Source organism: Sabethes cyaneus, chromosome 2, assembly GCF_943734655.1.
Source record: "Sabethes cyaneus chromosome 2, idSabCyanKW18_F2, whole genome shotgun sequence".
Classification (NCBI taxonomy): Eukaryota; Metazoa; Arthropoda; class Insecta; order Diptera; family Culicidae; genus Sabethes; species Sabethes cyaneus.
In genome coordinates this window covers 169,838,623-169,862,656 of record NC_071354.1, presented here as the reverse complement: position 1 = coordinate 169,862,656, position 24,034 = coordinate 169,838,623, and the positions used below count along the sequence as shown (strand labels likewise).

Sequence of the window (24,034 nt, the reverse complement as noted above, 5' to 3'; positions counted from 1 at the left end):
CGTAGCGAAGAGGCGATTCTATTCAGCAGCTGAATAAATGTAAGTTTTCTGACAACAATTTTTAATTCATCATATTTCTTGACGAAAACACAATCAATATTCTGATAGATTCAGAAAATTTGAACCAAATACACTCGAGTCACTTTTTACGTGAAGGAGACGTTCCGCGTATTCCGAAATTCGCGTAAAGAAACCGCGTAAATTCCAAAATTCGCGTAAAAACCAGAAATTCGTGTAAAAAAAATTTGTGGATTAAAAATAGACCAATTGAGCACATCCGCGTAAATTCCAAAAATCGCGTAAAAAACCGCATTAACTCCAAAATTCGGGTGAAAAACCGCGTGTACTGCATTTTAAGCTTCTCTCTTGATTGAAATAGACGACCCCTGATTAATCGGTTTCTTACCTTATGTACATACATATTTCGTGTAATTTATGTGTTTTTTGTCGAAGAATTACCATTACCAAAGAGTAGAAATTACAAAAATGTATAAAACTATACAAACCGGTTTTCTTCAAAGTTTTTGTTACCCGTCTCTCTCTCGCTCGGAGAGGCATTATTGTTTCTGTAATTTAAGAAAACTATCTATCAACAGTAAACAGTCACTTTCTTTCATTCGTAAAACTTCTTCCAATACGTGACTTACCATTTGACGAAGCGGATTTTAGTTAAGGCAGGCAACCCGAAAGCGAACAACATGTAATGCAATATCTTCGAGTCGACTTCATTGTACGGTTCGCAGCGTCCGAGGAACAAAACGGACGTCCAAAATAGATGCAGAACGTGCTTCGAAAAGGTAAGAACGACCGACGACGGTAAGAACCAACAACAAGACAAAAGAGGATTGGTGCTCGTAAAGAGCTAGGTTTCATTCAGATGTAAACAAAGACAACCTGCTGCGGCAGGTTTTTCCTTGGTGTCGGCTTTCTAGGAACCAACAACGGAATGGTTATGGTATAAACGTTATGAACCGAACCATTTGAACTCGCTAGCAAGCAAAGGCAGGATACCGTTATGGGCCGAACCGTTGTGGTCTGATACAGACAGGTAGGCAAAATGCAGTACTAACAGAGATTTTTGGCAAAACTTTGTGTAAATAAAACAATGTAGGATGGTCAGCCCATTGATCATCCTTCGGAAGTGCGACTGAAGGACGACAATGGAGATAGTTTGTGGGCGGTGTGAGTTTTTGCTCCATGTCATTAACTTATTAGCAGTAAATTATTAAAGATTCCTCAAAGGTTTATTGTATTAGTTTATATACGTAGCACTAGCTGGTTAATTGCATTTTTACTTACAGTAGCCAAGAAGTGTAGTACACTAAACTGTAGAACAATGCAACTGAGTAATCTTGAATAAAAAATCAGTGATAACGTTGTAACTTTATTCGACTAACATGCGTTTGACAACCAATCAATCGATTTACTGATCTGCCAAACCGATCGACGTACTATCGCTGAAGCAATGTCAAGATAGACCTACAATGAAAGCACAGCAGCAACCCACAGATTATATTCATCCTAATTTTGCTTCATTTCACCATTTGCCTATAACTGACATTGTCTAGCGAACATTGCACTTCTGCACTTAAACTTATATGATTGCTCAACCATGACTACATAAATGCCCCGATTCTGACGACAAGCGCTTATGTAACATTTCGTCTTACCATATTTAAACTCGTTTCAGCCTTACAGGATGGAAATATCCTCCGGTGTTTTTTTATGAAGTACAACACACTTAGGGTAAGCGTATCAGCAGTGGCGTATTTAGTAGCAAAATTTCAAATTTTAGGTCAAAACACAAAGGTATCAGGGTAAATAAACATGCACACGAATTGAAACATTCTTAATGTTGACTGAAGTTTTTGGAGCGTCTTAGTAGAATACGAAACCTAAGTTTTCTTCTTTTTTAATTTTAGGATTCTTAATCTTACCAAAATTGACGGTAGGAATCATTAAACATCCGAATTTTATTTAAGAGAAAAACACCGTTTTTTCTGCTTATTTACTACGACTGTGAAGCCGAAAAAGTTCCATTAAGTGAATTACCAGTCGGTAAAAAATTGTAGGAAAGATTTTTTCTACCATCACTGGTTTTCCTATAGTGGTAGTATGGTTCCTACCGAGGTCCCTAGAGTGGAGGCATCGTGAACCCAATGGAGGCAAGTCAATTATTACAATAAAAATTTATACAAACTGGTTAGGCTTGTTTGCATAAGATTAAGTACTCACTTTATATTACCCCTTTTATGACTATTTAGACTACTATGATAATCGTTTAATGCAACATACAGCATTTTGCACTGTTAATCTGACACTAGACTTATGCGTTTGACTTCTTTTTCCTTCTTGTCCTTCTTTTTCACTTCATTTTCCTTGAGTGAAATCGTGTGCGAGATTCGACTGTGATAATCGTGTAAATCGGAGTAATCTAAATAGGGGCAAAAGTCGCAATATGTTCGACAGATTAAAATTTCTTAAATTAATAAATTAATAATATCAGAAAGTGAGAAAATCCAAGCGCTATTTTAGCAGCTTTGCAGAATTAAAATTTAACTAGGATATCTTAACAAAACCAGCGGAATACTTCTACTAATTTCATTTTACCTCTAAGAGAAGAAACTTTTGTGTCAAGCTAAGCTGTACAACCCTGCTGCACTTTATATATACGTTATTTAGAAGCATAACTCCATTTTATCTCATAAAGGGCGGATTTTATTCAATTCATTTTATTCCACTAAGCGTACGCTTACCCTAACACATTTTCAATGGTTATCTTGACGATTGCATTGTTGCGCACCCCTGCTTGAAGGCGAGTTCCTTGCACCAGGAAATATTTTGTGCATGGTTTTAGCTGCTGAATTCAGAACCCATATTTTAAACACGACGTTTTCTATGTAAGATGTCATCTATGTAAGATGACACGTTGGTTACTGAAACAGGGAAATTGCGATGACCCTACCCGGGCAGTGGACCGATTCTAACGACATTCCTCTACATTTATTATGGATTAAACTTATTGTATACTATATACATTAAAACTATATACAATGTCATAGCTACATCTAAGTAAATTAATATAAGTAAAGTAAAGAAAATTAAAAATTGATATAGAAAAGCATGGCCTCCCGAATATACAAACCCTGCTTGACTTGACCCTTCTTTATCGACAGACTTCACAGCCGGCTATTAGAGTACAGAACTGTTACGGGGCTTGCCAACGTTCCTACTGACTCTATCTAGCAGCACCGCCTAGCCGAGAATCGAACATACGACGACTGGTTTGTTGGACTAGCATCCTACCTCGAAACCAACTAATTGGCCATCTCTCGAATACACAGCGTTACCTATTGACGGCTAAGGAAAAATACAATTTCGCCAAAATTCCAAAGGTTCGCGAAGGTTGTAATAAGTATGATCACTTTTTTTCCATGTGTGGACTCATTACTGCGACCAGCTAGACTCACAGCTAAGACATTTCTAAGGCGGCGGATACTAAATCTTTACATCTTCAACGAGAAGAGTTTAACGCAAAAATTTTGGATTTTCTTTGAAAAGGAAGTAAAAGCATGCTGCGAAAAGTGATTAACAGAATGAACTGAAAATTTTCGATGCAGGGTAGACGCTCCATTAGTCGCGCAACTAAGCACAATGTAATTTCTTTTTTCTTGTTTATTGAGGTTTATGCTTCAATTAATGCTTGTGGGATATAAATTTCTCAAAAACAAGTTATTTGTCACAAGGCAAGACAATTGCATTCGTTGTACGAGAAGCTTTATAAAGAAAAAATGAATTTTCCGATTCAATTATATTGTACCAATAGTTGCGCTAATGTTTCCTTAATTAAGCTAAGTGTTCCTTTAGTTGTGTTATTCCGTATACATTGCTAGGTTGCTAGGTGAAAAAATATTGTAGCGCAACTTTAGAAATGAGCGCCTATAGGGTAACCAACATATTTTGGACCCCATCGGCAGCTGTACATAATTTGGACACTTACAGCAAAATCAAACGGAAGTGTCCAAATTATGTACAGCTGCTGATGGGGTCCAAAATAGGTTGGTTACCCTAGTTGTTGGTTCCAACTGCGCCTATAGTTGTGTTAGATTTTAGAAAATCGATATTTTAGTAAATATTGCTTTTATTTTAAATGGTGAGCAATACGCAGAGTCCTATTCGGTGGATTACTGTAGTTCAACACCAAATCAAAAGAGAAACAGATGGATAACGTGACAACGGATAACGGACAACGTGCAGGTATTGCCTACATAGCGGCTCATTGAAGATAACTAGTTTTGCAGCACCAGAAGCAAGAGGTTGTCACTCAAAAAAATTAGCTATGTTAACAGGATAAAAGAGTTTCAGGCGCATCTGCCACGCATATTAAATATTTTGAAGTAATGTAGTAATTTTGTAGTAGTGTGAATAGAGCACCATAAGCTGAAATTAAAAACAAAATGCTGCAGATAGCTAGTGAATGAAAATTGCTTTATATTTTCAAATCAGAGGGGAATTTTTGTGTTTCTCAGTGATAAAAAGAAGTAGAATTGATCTGTGATACCGTATTCACAGCTGTTTAATTTCTAGAATAAGTAAACGTGATCATAATTGTGTGTTTTTCAAACCATCATCAAAAGCGGATACGCGTAAGCGATTGCTTCTATTTTTTTCAAGCCACTTAAGTGCTAGTGGAGAAATAGTGGTTTTCATGTTTATTGAATAAAAATGAGCAAATTATTTAGGGGATTGTCCCCTGTTGTGAAACGGTCCCGGTTCTAAAACACCCGTAGTTTTTAACGTTTTGCCTTTCTACTATATGAAAATATAGTATAAAGGTATAAGAATCACTCGAAAAACCGAAAATCGAAAGAAAGCCTAGCGGGACGAGTGTCATATACCATTCGACTCAGTTTCGAAAACTGATCATTTTCTGTGTGTGCGTGCGTGTGTGTGTGTGCGTGTGTGTGTGCGTGTGTGTGTGCGTGTGTGTGTGCGTGTGTGTGTGTGTGTGTGGGACGCTTTTAATTGAGCCAACATTTCTCGGAGATGGCTGGACCGATTTTAATATGATCTTAGTGTCAAATGAAAGGTCTACGTGTCCCATAGTTCGCTATTTAATTTCATACTGATCGGACTTTTAGTTCAAAAGTTATGTATAAAAATACGAAAAATATGGGACTTCATTATCTCATAGGTCCCTTAACCAATTTGAACAAAATTGATTGCATATGAAAGGGGAGTCTTTTAAAACCTTAACTTCAAGATTTCATGACAAATGGGTTTGTAGTTTGAAAGTTACATAAAGAAATGTGGAAAAAATGTATTTAAAACTACTTTTTGTTACATATAAGCATTAATTCGAAGGGAAACATCCTACAATTTATTATCATTTGGAAGTTACTGTTGAAATCGAACAAACGAAACCAAGTTACTGAAAATCGGACGATTTCTTCAAAAGTTATTCAAACTTTAACACTTAAGCGCCGTATATAACCGTTAAAATGTATAAAATCGAAATAAATTAATCAAGGGTCGATTGTATTTAATGTATGTGTTATATGTATGCATGCATGCGTGTATGTATGTATATGCGATTTGCAATTTTAAAATTTGCCTAGAAATACAAGAAGAGTGAGAAACATTTCAGTTGTCATTTTCTGTACTTGCTGTTACTCGCAATCGGACGAGCAAAGCAAAAGGAAGAAAAGTATTCGGACAGCAGCGCATAAATTTTTCTTTTAGTAATTTTGCGCATTATTTTTGCAAAGAATGGAACCACATATTTTTAAAACAATGTTTAACTAAAGCATATTTAGACGCACAAGAAAAATTCGGGGAAAAGCTTTATAGTTACATATACATACATATAGTTGTATACACATATACATATAGTTTGAATTGGCCAAAAAAGTATTCAGACAGTTAACTATTAGTTGAAACAAATGTCCCTTCTCGCTCAACTATTGCCTTGTAGGACCATTTACATTCTTGATGACCTGTTTTAATCTGTTTGGGATAAAATTAACAATTTTTCAAATATTTCTCTATGAATTGCAGACCATTTTTTTACAAGAGCTCGGTTTAAGTCATTTTGATAAGAAATCGAATGATTTCTCATTATAGAAATGAAATTATCTAAAAAGATGTTTAAAAGGGTTCAAATCTAGACTGAATAATGGTGTTTCGATAGCGCTATGACAATTGTATGGTGCCTACCGCTTACAATTAACGACAGTGTGTTTAGATTCAACAGCCCGGTACAATATGTATGTACCACACAATTACAATTTTGCTTTAATTTTCCCTAAAATTGTTCAAACAATTAAGTTTACACTTAGTTTTATCCAAAAATATATATCTTTACTATCATGGAGCTTTCCATGTGCCCCAAAATAATTAACTGAAAGAGTGCCAACTACGAAAAAGTCCAATTTCTCTTTTTCGTTTTTCATATCTAATGCTCTACTCAGTTATTTTTTCAAATTCAGATATTCTTTTTGGATAAGGATTTTGAAAAATGAGAAACGGATATTTAAAAATATAGTCAAGTTAATCATAGATGTTCCTGAGAAATTGAAAAATAATTATTGCGGCAGTAGAAAGGCTAGGTCACACCGCTAGGTGGATTAATTCGGGTTTTTATTATCCTAGTGCTGTCAAGTTACTACCAACGTCTAGTCTCATAGTAATATAACTTTTGAGCAAACATCGGCTAAAGTTCAACATTTACAATGCTTTGTAGGAAACATGTTTGAAAACACACCCAAAAAAGTTTTTTCGCATGCTTTGCAATTTATTATTTTGTGTACCAAATGAAATAAAAAAGGACATTAGGCATATAAGCTTAGTTTTGGACCTCTATTTCATCACACAGACAAATTTTAGGTGAAATAATTGACTCAAAAATTATTATATAATTTTTTTGCAATATGGCTACCGCCCCAGTTCTAAAACAGTCGAGTTCCCCGGTTGTGAAACACCTAGAAAATCAATTATTTTATACTTCATTGATCACGCATTACTTTAATTGGGGCATTATGAGTCTTTATGGCAGCAATATTCGTTTAAGTTTAGCAACATCTCAATTCCTTGTAACACATGTAACAGGCCAGTGCATTTCAATTGCCCCAATAATAGGTATGCTTGCTTTTTTACAAGCATTTTTTGCGATTCAGATTTAGACGATTAAACGAAGAAATTGATCAATCATTTTGTATTTTTAGTATTTCCCATGAATAAATGATTTTAATTTTTGATTTCTATATTTTCCGTTCTTTTCTAACGATTTCCAGAAGTGTTTCACAACCGGGGACCCTTATTTTTTAGCCATAAAAAAACCATGTTTTGAAATTTTGCTATAACTTTTGTGTTTTAAACAAAAATCATATACTTCCTTTGGCAAAAAGATAGGTATACGTTTAAATTATCCAATGTTTAAAAAGATTTAAAATTGGACGATCCGATCAAAAGCTATGACTAAAAAACAAGACCTGTTTCATAACCGGGTACATTCCCCTACATTTTTTATGAAAATAGCTATCACGTGATGTATCATGTATACAGGCAGGCTGCCATGGGTTGGGTACGTGGCCAGAATACCCGACGAAAGAGTAGCCAAAACTATTTGCAGCAGCAAATCAGGAAGAGGCCGTAGACTCCGAGGCAGACCCCGCACCCGGTGGGTGTGTGCTGTCGAAGACGATGCACGTCAACTCAACTGGATCCAGGAGAAGATCGACGTTACTCTCCGACGGCAGCAAGCAGGATTCCGTGCTGGCCGATCATGTATAGACCATATCACAACGCTCTGCATTATATTAGAGTAAATCAACGAATTCCAAGACACTTTTCTGCTGGTGTTCGCGAAGGAGTTTGACCTACTCAACCACGAAAACGTGTGGCCGCACCTAGGCGCAGAGGAGTTGCAGATAAGCTAGTCCATCTCATCGAGGTTGGAACAGATAAATGACCTTGACCTAGGCGACGGCGTTGTTTTGTTTGCTCATCGCCGATTTGATATGCCAGAGCAAGCTAGTTGTCCTCTTCAAGAGCTCCGAGGCAGCAGGTCTCACAGTCACTGACTGAAGATTAAGTCTATGGCAATGAACACTGACAATCCCACCAACTAAACGCAGGTTGATACAGCAGGTTGAGCCGATGGAAGCCTTTCAATATCTTGACTAGACCATGATGAGCAGAGCTATACATCAAGGGCTGTATAATACCCGATGGTGCTACCAAACCTGATATATCTACACGGATCAGAAAGGTCAAGCCCTACTAACACAATTGTTATAAATACGACCAATTCTGGCCATAAATAAGTTTATGCAACTAAAAGTGCTGAAATTGTGCTACTTGGGGGATGTCTTTGCAGGTTAGCGAAACATCTGGCGCTCAAAACGTGATCGGTTAAAGTCCAAATTTTCGACTGAAATATCAAATCCGTATTTCATATCCATATTACTTTGTTTGCGATATGAAACGTTCAACAAATCGGGGGTCGCGATGCCATAGGCGAAATTTATCCGCTACGCAGAGGAATTTGAAAAATATTTTTTTTTAGAATCGACTCGTTGTATCTTAGATTAGGTTCTTTCTGAATTGCTTAAGAGATTTACTTGCATTTTTATAAAAAAAATTACATGGCTTGGTTCAAGAATTATGAATTTCATTCAATTAATGTTAATTAATTTTATGAAATTTTTCATTGAAGTTTTACAGGAAAATAGAAGACCATAAATTCATTAAATACTATTTTCGGTCATAAGTCCATAAACAGTAATCATGTACAAAATTACAAAAAACGCTAACACCCTTCAATCCAAACCTGAAGCATAATTTCGGTAAATCATCTACTGTGTAAACACTTAAACCATTAATGCCATCAGTTTGCAATCGAAAAGCATCCTCCGAAAGCATAACTTTACCACCACATGCAAAGCGAGAAAAAGTTCCTCATCATGCCACAGGCATCAGGGTTGCGTGAGAAGCATAAACCGAAAGCTTTTGCAGTAGTCTCCGGCTGGAAAAGCTTTCCACGATAGGTTTACAGTTTCATTTCTAGCTGTGCAAGTTGGCAGCAAAGGCAGCAGTGTTGTGTAGCTCATATGTTGTACCTATCCGATGTTATGCTTGCAGAAAGCTCAGCGAACCAAAACAGAAGATCGGAGAAGCCGGTGGAAAAAATTCATTCAAGGTATGTTGCCTTTCAGCAGCTGGCAAGTGTTCACTCTAAATGGAGTGAATCGCTTCGCCGGTTAATGAAGATTTTCAATTTTTTTTTTCATTAGTGGGTATGTTTTTGCCTGACTTTCCTTGCCGATGTGTTGTTATTTTTTTCTCGTACTGTTGTTTTTTTTCGCATTTGCTCCCTACTGGATTCTTCTGCTGCTGGACTGGACGGTCAGAATAGAACGTTCTGCACACGGGGATCATTGAACCCGCCCGCCGCCTGGCTGTGTCGAACGAAACTGAAAACAACCACGTTCTTGTATGTGCCCACTCTTATGTAGGTAGGATACCTGGTTGGAAGGTATACATATATGTACATACACGTACGCGAACATCCGAGAACAACGCAATCGGGATGGACGTCCTCGAGGTCACCTCGCAGATCGGCACGTCGTAGAGTTGATGCGAAGTTATTTTCGCTTGGATGATTACTCAACAACAGCAACGAGAGGAAAAAATATTCCTTCTTTTTCGGGATGGGTGGGTGAAGAAGGGCGTGTTAGTGTTTTGTGTATTTTTTGTGATTTTTTAACGATGCTCGCAGGTGGGGTAGGTGGAACTGTACGTATACCTACATGTTTATCTTTAGTAAGACGCAGTATTGTTTGATATTATTCAGTCTTTAGGAATGTTCAACAAAACATGTCGTCAACAGGACAGAACTGTTTGTCATATTCTGGTTTTGGTCAGTTTGTTTTTACAGTCAAAGTTATTTACAATCAATACGGTATCGTTAAAGTCAATTTATTTTTGAGCATCAAAGAAAAACAATGATATTAAAACTTGAATCATTTAATATCTGGATGCAAAACAACGGATCAATCTCGAAACCATGTGAATGAAGTAAAAATGTTGAGTACTCAAAATGAAAGTCATTTATTATAGGGTGAATTAACCACTAGTGGACCAGTTAGTACTTGAGCAGTTCTCTTCCACGAATTACTGGTAACGCTAAACACGCAACCGATGGCACTTACAATACGAGTAACTTTCGGTTAAGCCTAAAAAAATATCAATTTATGTTGTAAATCTCTATATTCAACACAATTTTTAAAACAGATTGGAATGTCCTTTTTCCTTTAATAGTCCATGTGGTTTACAATAGGATAGCGACCGGGTCCATTATAGGAATTCTAGTGTATTTTGCATGGAGAGGGTCCACTAATGGCGACATTTCGCATTGTTAACCATAAAATGGACCCTAACATGTTGAAAATATCGATTTTAAGGCATTAATCATTAAATTCAGCAAAAATTGTATAAACTGAACTGTGTAACATGTTTAGTACTTTCTGTTTCATGTCATATATCTTCGGAATTACGCAGCACAAGCAAATAAACGCCGAAACTGTGCCCGAGGTCCATTATAGGTAAAGGGTCCACCATAGGTTAACTTATCCTACCATTTCGAGTCACTTTTTCACTCTTCCTCAACCTGTGTACTCTGACAATTGCCGAATGTTTCTCAATAGACCATTTTACGAACTGACAACATTGGTGATATTGATATTGCTTTTCCGTGGGGGGCATTGCGTTATGTCAAGAACTAACACCAGGAAAGCGCAATATCAATATCTGTTACCATGGTTTCTGTCACGTAAAATGCTTTATTGGTCGGAATTAAGAGCAGCTGGGTGGATTAATGTCATTTTCGAAGACATCCATTTTAGAAGCAAAAAGCATTGAAATAAGTGTTTTTCAATACAATACAAAGCAAAGCCATGGAATTGAACGTCCTTTCTAAGACTTAACCCTTCTTTATCGACAGACTTCACAGCCGGATATTAGAGTATAGTACAGTTACAGGGTTAGTGCAACAATCCTACTGACTCTATCTAGCAGCACCGCGTAGCCGAGATTCGAACATACGACGACTAGCTTGGCAGACTAGCATCGTACCTTGAAACCAACTAAGCGGTATTTATGTAAAACATTGTTGTTGCTGTTGTTGTTATTCGTACGTGTCAGTCCGTGTCTGTCGCACGCGGTAATCTAGTGCGCTATGCGTGATGTATGAGTTCGTGCAGTTTTCAGATACTAATTCAATACTCAAAACTGTAAGTTTAAATTGCAACGAAACTAAAAGAGATAAGCGTTTCACATCAACAAACGAATTGTAGCACGGTAGTTGAGCTTCAAATTGGTAAATAAAAGCCATCAGTTTGATCACACCTGGAAAATCAGAAATCAGGAAAATTTGGTAAAAACGCCTTGAGAAACACTTATTTCAAAGCTTTTTCCTTCTAAAAAGTTACTACATTTCTTGAAACAAGAGGTTTTCAAAAACAAATTTTCTCAGCTTTTGAATGAAAGTAAAAGAATTGAGCTAGCTAGCATAGTTTTTGTACCAGAGCTATTTTAAGACAAACAGAACCGAAAACTGAAAATGTTCAATAGCTCTATAAAGAATGAAGTTTGACCATATGCATAGCAGGATTTTTTTCATCAAATGTGGTCCTCCATCACTCCCTGAATTATTTGCACTAAGCTACCTAACACCCTGTATTAATAAAGCAAAATTTTTAACTTTGAAGCCGATTGCTTAAAAGAGTATAAAACGATATTAACCAGACTAAAATCGAATTAATATAGGGTCGTTTGGGGTGATTTGGACACCTGGGGTAAAATGGACAGGTGCTTTATCTCGGAAAGTAGCAGTTTCTCTGCATTCACATTATTCTCAACTTGTTCCTTATCTTCTTACACCATTATTAACGTAAAAAAATTGGGCTTAACTTTGACTGGTGTTGCCAAACGTAAATGTAAACAAAACAACTGCCTAAAACGACACCAAATGTAATTTTGATGCTCTAGGTTTTAAGGTTTTTCCAGTGATTTAACAAACTTTTCAAATTATTGTGCAGTGCAGTTCTGTTTGGCTACATAAGAGAAACTGTTTGATAGAAATAATAGCTAGATTGTCCAATTTTTTAAACATATTGTTGTATGCTGTGTGGGGTGAAATGGACAGTTTTTTTGGGGTGAAATGGTCCAGTTGATTTTAAACCATTTCTTCGGTCTCATTAATTCTAGATACCGTAAAAGTACAAAAAAGATGTGCATGTGATGTTAAAACAAGAATCCACCGAAAAGATCATTATAGACAATCAAGAAGGGGGTTTGAGTATTTGAGAGTATTTGCAATCCCGCCAATCGCCAAAGGGAACATTCGCAACAAAAGTCAGGTATTTTAATAATCGGGTTTCTATGTATTTGAGAACTAACTGAACGAAATATTTCTCTGGTCATTTTCTCTCATACCCTCATTCATATTGAAATTTGTGATTTTTAAGGCACTCAGGGCTAATCCCTGAATGTCTATGGTTGTGCAAAATGCAATGTCACATTCATTTTGTTATCGTAGCCAACCAATGTCGAATAAGACTTTGAATATGATCTAGATTCTTCGAAGTAAGGTTTTGTGTACTTGCGAAAAAACTAAAGTGATACTGGCATAACTTATGAACTGGCTCTTCCACTCAGATAGACAGAATTGAGCTTGAAACACTATTACTAGTTAATATGTGTTCTTAAGTTATCTGCTATGAGCCTCAGTATGTTATTTCGTTAAAAACAACCGTTTTTTACACATTGTCCATTTCACCCCAGTGGGTGTCCATATCACCCCAAACAAAATTTTGATGCCAAAAAATCGTTATTTTTATTTTAACCTATTTTAACAAAACTAAGCTAGATACAATTGTTAAACTCCGCTGGTAAACAGAAAACAAGTAAATCTCAGTATACGATTCAACATTTTTGGGTTTTGATGCACAGATTTTGGGATAATAGGTGATTTGCTTAGGGTGTCCAAATTCCCCCAAATTACCCTATAGGTTACATTTGAGCTGTTGCGAATTATAGTTGTCTATTGACCATTTTTGTCAAAAATGAGACTTTTGCATAATTGTATCTTTTATCTACAATTGAAATTTCAAAATAGGAGGGTTCCAACCTGCGGTTTTCTTGTTGAATTTTTGGGTTGGAACAGAATGACCATTCCGTTCCGCATTATAATGGTCTATATACATGCATCTTGTTAATAATTGATTTTTAACTATTTTTGATGCCAAAACTACATTGGAACACAATAGTCGACTTCTGCCCGTTAAACCCTTTCATCAGATACCCATGTTACGGTGATTTTGCATTATTTCCAGTCATGTTCGGTCATTTTCAAAAAACTTGAAAGTCGCCATCATTGATTCCAAAATGGCGTCACAACACGTTATTCCACACCCAGTCGTCATACTATTTCAGCAATACTGTGTAGTTTTGAAGCCAACTAGAAGTTTTGACGCTTGAAGCGAAAGCATAAACTACACACACGCGAGTTGCCTACATGCAGGTGTGGAGCGTGCCACTTGCAGTTACATTTGCAGACGGCTTAAATCGCACCACTTCCCTTCAATACATTATTATTCTTTACTTTAGAGGTTTTCAGCCTGGGGCTGGTTGGCTTCTTTCTTCTTTACTTCTTGGATTTTTTTCTCTCGGCTTGATCAGATGAAATAAATTATCGAAACTGTTGGATGTAGAGACCAAACTCGTTTTTGACATTTTTGAGACTGAACAAGCCGAGAGAAAAAAAATCCAAAAATTAAATCCCAACAGTCGACAAACATATAATAAATTTCGTCTTTACTTTAATACAACACCCAAGTAACACACAAAACAAGTTAGAAAATAATATTCGTGGAAATTAGTCGCTTAAGCGTACTATAAACGTACTTTGAAAACATATGTCGTTATTATTAAGGTTTTGAGATGTTTTGGGATAACATGAATTTATTTGACAGCTCATATCTAATGTATAATGTTTGTTTTGTCAACATGTCAACACGAAGTTTTTATTACGTCATCATTACTAAATTTAAACTACTGGAAGAACAAGTTGTAGCTTATGCTATAATAACGTTTTAAATTGGTATGAAATAACCTGATACATACTTCTTTCAATTCTTGTTTCATTAGACTTAAGTTTTTTGCGCTTTTCAGGTAATAGAGAAGTTCTGATATATGTAATATTATACTATTCGATAACAAGCTGTGTTGCTTGGGGTTAAGAATGTTGAAGTAGAACATAAATATAAGGTACCAGATGGCTGCCTTGTGGGGCTCCAGACGTAATTTCAATTTAATCTCTGTTTTTCGTAAGCATTCTACGTCCTACAAGTAAGCAGTTTAGAAATGATACTTGGAATTCTAATTTGTCCAGCTTACCCGAGCAGGAGCGAAGAGTAAGATAATATAAAAATGTGTTATGGAAATCGAATAACTCATCAAAATTTGGTCTTGTTTTGGCTGACATAGTTGGTAAAATAACAAAAAATAATATCAAAATTTGGCTCCTTCAAGGCCAAAAGAATAATTACTTTTGTTATTTGAATAACAAAGCAATAACATGCCTATATTTAGAGTTTGGAATAACATATTTTAGTATTATTAAGGTATTGAATAACAAATGCAGTAGCACATGACATAATAAAAAATACTTTTATAAAATATTCATAATCTAAAATCTCTGTTATCAATAAAATAAAATTGTATGAAATATATCGAATGTCATTTTAAGGTCATAATACATGATAACAGAATCAGTTATTAAACTCATCTTACAACCACTGTTTCAAATATCTTCTCAATAACAAAATGTGTTATCAATGTATCCCTATATCTATTCAATAACAAAATATGGCATTATAACACAGTTTGATATTGTTTTTATATTATTTTGCTCTCCGCTCCTGCTCGGGTAACTACGGCTATATCCGATTATAATCTTAGATTATATCTTGGTTCGACCCATGCACCTTCCAGCATTAGACAAAAGGCAGGAGTCACAACGACTGCGTGTTAAGCGTAGCTACCAATAACCCCGTCCCCCCTCACCTTCCCGCTCTTTCCCCACCATTCAAAAAAAATTTCATTACTTTCCCCCACCGTCCCTCCATCAATTGTAGAACCACCGTTTCAAACAAATATTAATATGTACTGCTATTTGGCGATTGATATTGTTACAAACTGAAGAAGAATCAGTATACAGAGTGTTAGGTAGCTTGGTGCAAATATTTCAGGGGGTGATATAGGACTATATTTGACGAAAACATCCTTCTACGCATATGGTCAAAGCCTCAATCATTACAGCGTTTTAAAACATTTTTTATTTTCAATTCTGGTTGCCTTAAATTAGCTTTAGTACAAAAAGTATGCTGTATTCAGTTTTTAATTAAAAGCTGAAAAAATTTTATACTGAAAATTGTCTTTAAACTTCCTATTTTATAAAACGATTGCGATTGCTTTGAAATAAGTGTTTCTTAAGGCATTTTTATCAAAATAAACCCAAAAAAGTGTGATAAAGTTGATTGCTTTTATTTACCAGTTTGAATTTGTGGTATTGTTCAGCAGGTCTTTGACGTGAAACAGTTATCTCTTTCAGTATCTTAGCAATTTTATTTTAGACGTATCGTATTGTGTATTGAATTAGTATCTGAAAACTGCACGAATTCATACGGCACGCATAGCACACTAGATCACTGCGTGCGACGGAAACGATTGTGACGCGTATGGAAAATAATACCGAAACAGACCGCTCTGGTTTATCTTGGATGTTTCTGTAAACGATTGCAGCATCAAATTGTATTCTCCGGAAGAACTCGCGGGTATTCATCTTTGCTGGGCAACGACAGCCCAGCACGAGTATGGCTGTAGATTTTTCGACTGTCGCCTATCTAATGCAACTGCGTAAACACAAATCCAGAAGTGTTTGTTTTGTTACACAATGATTTTAATTTAGGAACTTTTACGCCAACGCCATCGCATCCGAGAAGGAACGTTGTTTTGAACGGGGCATCGAGGAAAGCAGCATCAGCAAGTGGCGTCACCGATTGACCATGAAATTTTGCGGATTATGGGTAGTAATCCCAAGATAAGAAGGCGTGGAGCGTGCTGAACCGGGTAAAAATGCGTCCTTGTCACACAACAGGTTTGCTTTTGGCAGAATTATGCGACTAAAGAGGAGGCGAACCCAAAATTTACGAAAAACATTGTTGTTGCTGTTGTTTTCCATACGTATCCAGATCGTGTCCGTCACACGCAGTGATCTAGTGTGCTATGCGTGGTGTATAAATTCAAATTTATTATACTTTTTTCAGAAAAAACAATGCTTTGAGGAACAGTTATTTCAAAGTTTCTTGCTTTTGAAAAGTTACTAAATATCATGAAGTAGAAAATTTAAAGGCAACTTTCAGTAAAAATTTTTTTCCAGCTTTCGAAAGAAAGCAACGAAATTGAACTAGCCAGCATGTTTTTCATACTAGTGCTAAGTCAAAGCAAACAGGATCGCAAACTAAAAATGACGATTCAAGTTTAACCATATGCGTAGAAGGATTGTTTTCGTCAAAAATTGTCTTCTATCACCCTAATCTATTCCCCTGTATATGGTATCCACTTGTAACCCTGCTAGTAGAAAATGAGCAATAAATGATGTATAATAGACCGCATTAGTGCTGGTTGAGCACCGTGTTGAGAATCTGATATTTAATTACAGCAATTCTGCTTTATGAAATCGAGGACTAAAACCACGTGTTCTCTATAGAGTTATATTGGTAGAGTAAAAACGTACAGCATAGAGTCTTTACTCTACTTAAGTAACCATTCTAAAGCCACTTTGTTTTATTTGAGTTTATAAAGGTTTTATTGCGATATTAATGAACCGCTAGCCTCTGGTTTTATAATGGTATTACGCAATACCAAGGTACAAATCAAAACACAGTTATATTACTATAGTAAAACTAATTGGCTAAAGATTTCACAGCAACTTTTAACTTTTCTGCTCATGGATGTATTTTCAAAGCTGGCGGACCGATTTACCTTTTTACCTGTGCAAGTGGTTGCGAAAAGCTTCATTAAATTGTGGCGGTAGCTTTTAAGCAGCGAAAAGCATAATCAGCTTTATTGCTGCTTTCTGCAGAATGCGATAAGACTACGAAAGCTTATAACCTGTTCCTTAAGAGGTTATAAAAACTGAACTGAACTGAAAAGTGGGCTCCTTGATCGGATGGCAGTTTTATAGCGGTCATCAGGGAGTTCTGATGGAGCTTTTAGTTTTGTTACTGGTTTTACGAAATTGGTCATGAGAACACACAAGAGGAACGTAATAAAACTTAGAGTTGTTACTTGGGAAGAGTTGTAAAATTTAATTTTTGGTAATTTTAGCCGCTCTTCTAAAGCTTTGTTATATAGTGCGTTATATTTTCTTGTATAAAAAATATAAAAACGAAAAATCGATGATAAAATCAAGGTTTATGAGCATTATGAGCTTCAAGTGATCATAATTTCGAACTTTTTAAACCGTGGCAATGACCGGGATTTTCAATTTCTTTTCGCTGTAATTTTGTACGATCTCTATTTGTCTTACATAGCAGCAAAGTTTCATACTCACTGATTTGAAATCAAAACCATTGTTTACAAATGATGGAATGTTACCTGCAAATAAAAAAATCCATTAGAATTTGCGAAGTAAATCGTTTGATGATTCAAAGTGGTTTAATGTATTTGAATGATATTTATAAGGGTAAAACATTGGCAGCAAAGTCTAAGAAAATAAAAGATAATGATGAAAGCAGTTACCAAAACATGTAATAATTTTAAGTTTTCAATGTGTAGTTAGTAGTAAGTTGTATCATTTGGTGTTTAATATGTGGATGCAAAACATCAAGGTATTGTGCCTGCCGAAGAAGGAGCCGTCAAAGCCACTCCACTTCCGCGGACTTTCCCCTACTCGAAAAATAAAGAGTAAAGAATAAACCTGAATCGCAAATTTTATGAAAATACCAAAATCCGCGATAGCGTAGTTTCTAGACTAATAATAAAGTACGACGTTATGCCAAGCAGCATTATGCGAAATGAATTTACGTTAAATGGACGCAGTTTTCATTTATTGTGACACAGTGATGATTGGCTCAAGTGCGTATTTGTTAAAGCGAAATTTTTTATATTATATCGGTCGTTCATTAAGCCTACCGTCCATTATGCCTGTCCTCCATTATGCCTATCCTAAAGAATAGACAGGGATTTTTTTACCTTTGTGCTTTGTGTTTCAATTGTGCAATTAAGAATGCACCGAAAGCAATAAATCTGCTCAAAAATCCTGATGAACTGGCCAATCCTGATAGTGGCAAATTTCACATAACAATGAATTTTTGTATGTTTTTTGAAAAGACAATATTTATTGTAACTTTAAATCCTTTTTATAAAAGAGGAAGGATAAAAATTATCAATCGATTTTAGATCTTCTTCTGTGATTTTGCCGTACAAAAATATATAAATAAACTTCAACATAAAAGCCTAGGTGCTAATTCCGTTATTATTATTGCTGTTATTCGCTTCTATGCGAAAACCTTCCCAAAGAAAAATAAAAACAAGAAAGACTCTGTTACCAGATTTGATCGCCGAATCGTTCGGACTTCCACTTCTGTTCTGTGCTAACAGCCTCTCCCAGCTGAGATTCGAACATACGACGACTGGCTTTTTAGACCAGCGTCTTACCTCGAGGCCAACTGGGAGGCTTCAACTCGAGGCTTCACTATGGTCAACTTCAAATAATTGTTCAGCAGTACTTTTGTCCTCCGTACCAAGCTGCTTTGAAAACTGATCAAAATGCAAATTTGAACTCTTGATCAGCTGTGACCAAGAGTTCCTTGTTTTATCGACAAATTTTCCTCAATGACAAATAATGTTTTTGCCTATCCGAGTATGTGAATAATCAAAACTTTTGAATTTTTAGAATAAGACCTCCGAAAGTTCAAGAGAGTCGAATGCATCCAGATATTCGTATTTTATTCGTTTTTATATTCAGTTTTAGTTTCAGTTTAGAAAACTGATATTAAGGTCAATACAGTTGGATTTCGAATTTGGAAACAAATGCGTTTCATCTATGTTGCCAAAATCGAGATCCTTTTTTGATATGAAAAAATTGAATTTAAATGCGTTAGAAATTGACTAAATGTTATTAATCAACGATTGCAACCATTTTTTGTTCACAAAATCCGCCAAGAGCTATTCATCCGGTGGAAGTAAGTTTTTGGCGACCTGAGGTAAGACGTAGTCCTACGGCAATAAAAATATTATTGTTCGAAACATTCTATAACCGCAAACAATTTTTCATGAACACTCTTAGGGCAATATTTTTTCGTCATTTAAAGTATGTATGTGGAAACTGACTGATATTTAAGCATATTTTTGGAAGTAAAATATTTTGTGTTGCCAAAAACGGATACTTTTGTTGCCAAAATCGAGGCACGCCAAAATCGAACCATTCCAAAATCGAACCATGCCAAATTCGAAATCCCACTGTACTAGCTGCTGATTTTTTTGTTTAGTATAATTCAGACGATGACAATATTGAAGAAATGTGGTTTCGACAAGACAGCACAACATTCCTTGATAAAATGATCTCAAGAAATTGAACAAGTTGACAACCAATATTGTGTGATTTGATACTCTCGATTATTTTTACCAAAATTGGGACCTTTGAATAACCATCCTAAATTCATACAGGCATCTGACATGCTGGACCTGTGTCGCACCTCGAGGCCAACCGAGTGACTCTCCATAAAAATATATTAAATTGTAATGCGATCGGTCATATCACAATCAGCTTTCGAAATGTCTCTTTTATGACGAATGTGAGGATGAACAGTGCGATGAACGTGAATTATAGTCTAGAAGATAATTTTTTCACGTCGAGCAACTCGCGAATATCGCGCTAGTTGGGCATAAAAATGGTAATTTTGGTTTCTGAGAAACGTACGCAGGTAGAGGAATCTGTAGCTAAAATCCGTTTCCCAAAGCTCCCAAAAAAAAAAAATTTATAACCACTGAAACTGCCCACAACCCGAGAATTAGCCAGCCTATCATCGCATCACTTATTCCGATCGCTAGCGAAGCGCGAAAGGTTCTTCAACTTTTCGCTTTTCCAATTAGTTGTTCTTTTCGTTGTTGTTTTTTGTTTGTTCTATTCCTCTCACGGTATAGGAAACACGGTAGCAACCAACCAGCTAGACAATATCCAGATTATGATCAGCAAAGCGAGTGAAATAGAAGCACCGAGTTCATATTTTCCTGATTACCAATTTCAGTCCCATGCACTAGCGAGAACTAATTGTTTTCCAAGCCGAACGCATCCAGCTGCAGCACGTTCTATGATGCTCGTTCGATGCACTGAGCCGTGTCATGGTTCTAAGTTCGAAAGAACTGCCTGCTTTGTACTGCTAATGACTACGGTTATGTTGCACGGTACGTGCTGTATGGTTTTGCTTTCTATGTTCCGACTTCCGTTCCACGACAAGTGCCGAGACGAGTTCTTTGCACTCTGCCGAGTTGCTCGGTTTTGGTCTGATGAGTTCACCAATTGATCCTATTTGCCAGCTTCTTTCATATCGTTCTATGGTCTTCCCTCTCTCCATTACCTACCCTCCGTCAACTATTCATCTGCAAAAGAAGCAGATTGCAAACCCAATGGTAAGTGTGCGGCATTGAACATGTTGAGAGCCATGATTGATGTTTACTTACTAATTCCATTGGTAAAGCATAAATGGCGATTGTTTGACTGATTCTAATTTTTCTTTGCTCTTCCCGCGTATGTAAAGCGACGTTCTTTTCCCGAGAGGATTGTCAATCTGTACAGAAGAAATCATTGCCCATTGTTGCGCCTACGCCCGGTACTTAAGCGCGACAGGCTACGCCCTCCCAAGAACACCACGAAAGGCCAACGCTCTCCGACCATGGCAATGAGCACACCTAATGGCACTCGGTGGTGGAGATCTTGATCTCGTCCGGGCCGTACCTCTTCAGAACCACGTGGTCGTCATCATCATCGTCACCTCCGGCGTTCGGCAGCAGAAGCAAAGCAAACCAAACCAAACCAAACCAACCTCGTACCGAAGAGCAGACAATAAGTGCGAGGTAATTGCTAATGCTTCTCTTCCGTACCTCCGCACCGATGACGTCCGGCGGAATCAAGCGCAGAACATCCACAATCCAGATTGATGATGAAATTCTCACTTTCCATGCGAGCAGCCCACTCGCGTTTTGCTCCTGCATAAGAACAACAGCAACAAACCACGACCGGAAAGTTCGCTGAACCTTCGTTACAGAACGTTCCACCCGATGGAGTCACTCGCGCCGAGAACTCAGTAGTGGTCCGAACGCCCAGGGAGGGGGTCAGTCGGTGGTTGAACGCGTGTGTGATTTTCGCTTTCGCGCGATGACCGGCTGCTAAGTATAGTAGAACAAAACAGAAAAAAAAGAACTTCTTCCTGTCTCGCTTGGGCCGCCGCGCCGCTCGGCTCGATCGAAAGCAGTGCGAAATAGTGCTCCACGGCGGTGGTTCTTCTTCTGGTGGTGTCCAAGAAGGAAGAGACCATACAAATTTCGATTTCGTTGCCGTTTTACTTTCAGCTCAAGGAAGGATCGACTCGGTTGGTCTTAAAGGCACCCGAGCACACCGGGCGGGGTAGCAAAATAATACGCTTTAATTGGGCCCGGCTTCGCACGCAGCAGCGTTCTGGACTCGAGCACTTGAGTAGGTAGGTGCTGCCTGCCGATGACGACGATGACGATCGAGCGAGCGAGCAAGCGAGCGAACGAACGAGGAAGATCGCGGTGAGTTATCGACAAGGAAAGCGGGCTTAGAATTTATAAACAATCCAGCTTGCTGGCCAACGACTCGGAAGCACCCGGTTGGACGTGTGGACCGACCGACGGACCGACCGAGCGCAAGGTGTTTTCCGAGCTGATGGAAGAGAGACACAGAGTGAGAAAAGGTAAGGAAGATGAAGCAAAAATTACTTAATGTTTTGAAGATGGTGCAAATTTTATTCCACATGAAAGGGTACTTAATGTTTGATTTGCGATAATCGGTGCTTGGATGGAGCACGCTAGTGCTATCATGCTAGGAGTTGATTGCTCTAAAATGAGTTCTTTTGAAAAATTGTAATTACAATTGAATGTACAGCATAATTTAGCATATTTGTTTTATGATTGTGATAAATACCTCAAATATTTTGTTCACTTTTGTTAAATATTAACTTGATTGAGATTGATTAAGAAAAAATCTCGTGAATGGTTTATACGGGTTAGTTAGTGGCAACTAATTCGAATGTTTACCCGATCAAATGAAAATATCAAAATTAACAAAAAGTTGCCAGTTATATACACTATAAAGTGTAAAATAAAATTACACCTAAATGAAAAATAAGGCCTATAAGCAATTTATATCAAGTCGGATCTAATTATGAATATTTTCTAAAATTACTTAACTAGTAATTAAGCTTTAATATCAAGTAAAGAGTGGATTTATGACTGTGAAACTGGAATATACAATTGATTGGTTGATTTAGAAAAAAAGATTGTCATAAGCTGTAATGTAACGAAAGACTCACCGGCAGACCCGCCGTTGGTACGAATACTTTTGCGATGAGGGAGGTCACAAGCAAACAACATCAGTAAAGGTGAATACTGTTATTAGTTACCGTCAGAGTGTTATTCTTTCAAAACTTAGGACTGTTAAACCTTTCCCTTAAACCAACATATATTAATAGTTTTCAATAATTCAGTTGAGCAGCACAAGAGAGTAAAGATACAGTGATACTTGTACAAAACACCTTGCATCTCCATTGCATTCTCGAATCATTATTTCTTCAGAAAAAATATTTCCGTGAATCCAAAAAATATGTTCTGCTCAATTTTTATAAATTATATAGAAAATTCTCAGCTTTCCAGAAACTAAAACAAGGATCTCTTTGATTTCCGCTCTATGCAAGTATTAGAAACGAATATAGTACGAACTCGATTATCCAGGGCTTCGATTAATCGGAGATGGGAATACTTTTTTTTTATTTGATTATAGTCACTTTAACCAGCTTGGGTCATTCGTGACTTCTGCGGGGTTGGGATTTGAACCCAGGTCCTCGACGTGAGGGGCATGAATGATAACCACTACGCCGGGACTGACCCCGGATGGGAATACTATTTGGATTATATTTTTCTTTTTTTTATTATTATTTAATGTGGTTTTAACCAATTGGTCATTTACCAGTCATATTTTTCTTAAAAAATTCATTAAAATACGATTACAGTAATGTTCCTACTTTGTCAGCCCTATGTTGAATTTTGAACTGACAAAATAGGGAAACAGACAAAATCGGGAAATTTTTTCTTTCGAAAAAGACTTGAGCCTTGCAATATCGAAGACTTCACCTAAAATTTAAATTTTAACCCTCAATTGGTCAACCGAAAGCTCAATGAACCGGGCACAACACACTGATCCAGAACCTTTTTTGGTGCGCATTAACTTTGAGCGGGAAAACGTGGTTTTAGGTTGATGGAACCTTTGGAAGACTTTCTTAAAATTAAAAGTTCTATTATCCAGCTGAATTCAAATTTTGATTAAAAATGTATTTTTCGTCAGTTTCAATATAACACATTGATGTGTTCTGCAAAGTTTTACTGCATATTATTACAAGAAATTTTGCTGAGGACAGTAACCTTCTATCTCTACATCAAAGATAGAAAAATCTTATTTCTCATAAATGAAAAATCGTAAAATCAGTTTTTCTATTTTAGCTGTTTTTATAGTTATTGTATGACTTTTTCATGTTTTGCCAAGTTGTACAAATAATAAAAATACACTACATTGCTGAATATAGTATACCTCTATCTTCGCTTGTTTATAAACTATTGAACTTTTACTATAAAAATACCCTAATTTTGACCCCGAATTACTCGCAAGAAGGCA

General features: G+C 36.7%; 1 protein-coding gene across 1 annotated transcript in view; it reads right to left on the bottom strand.

The window, feature by feature from the left end:
• The window catches only part of LOC128738828 (PR domain zinc finger protein 1), a 143,086-nt gene that overhangs the window by 91,071 nt on the left and 27,981 nt on the right, over positions 1-24,034 (bottom strand). The gene's annotated exons all lie outside the window — the stretch shown is intronic.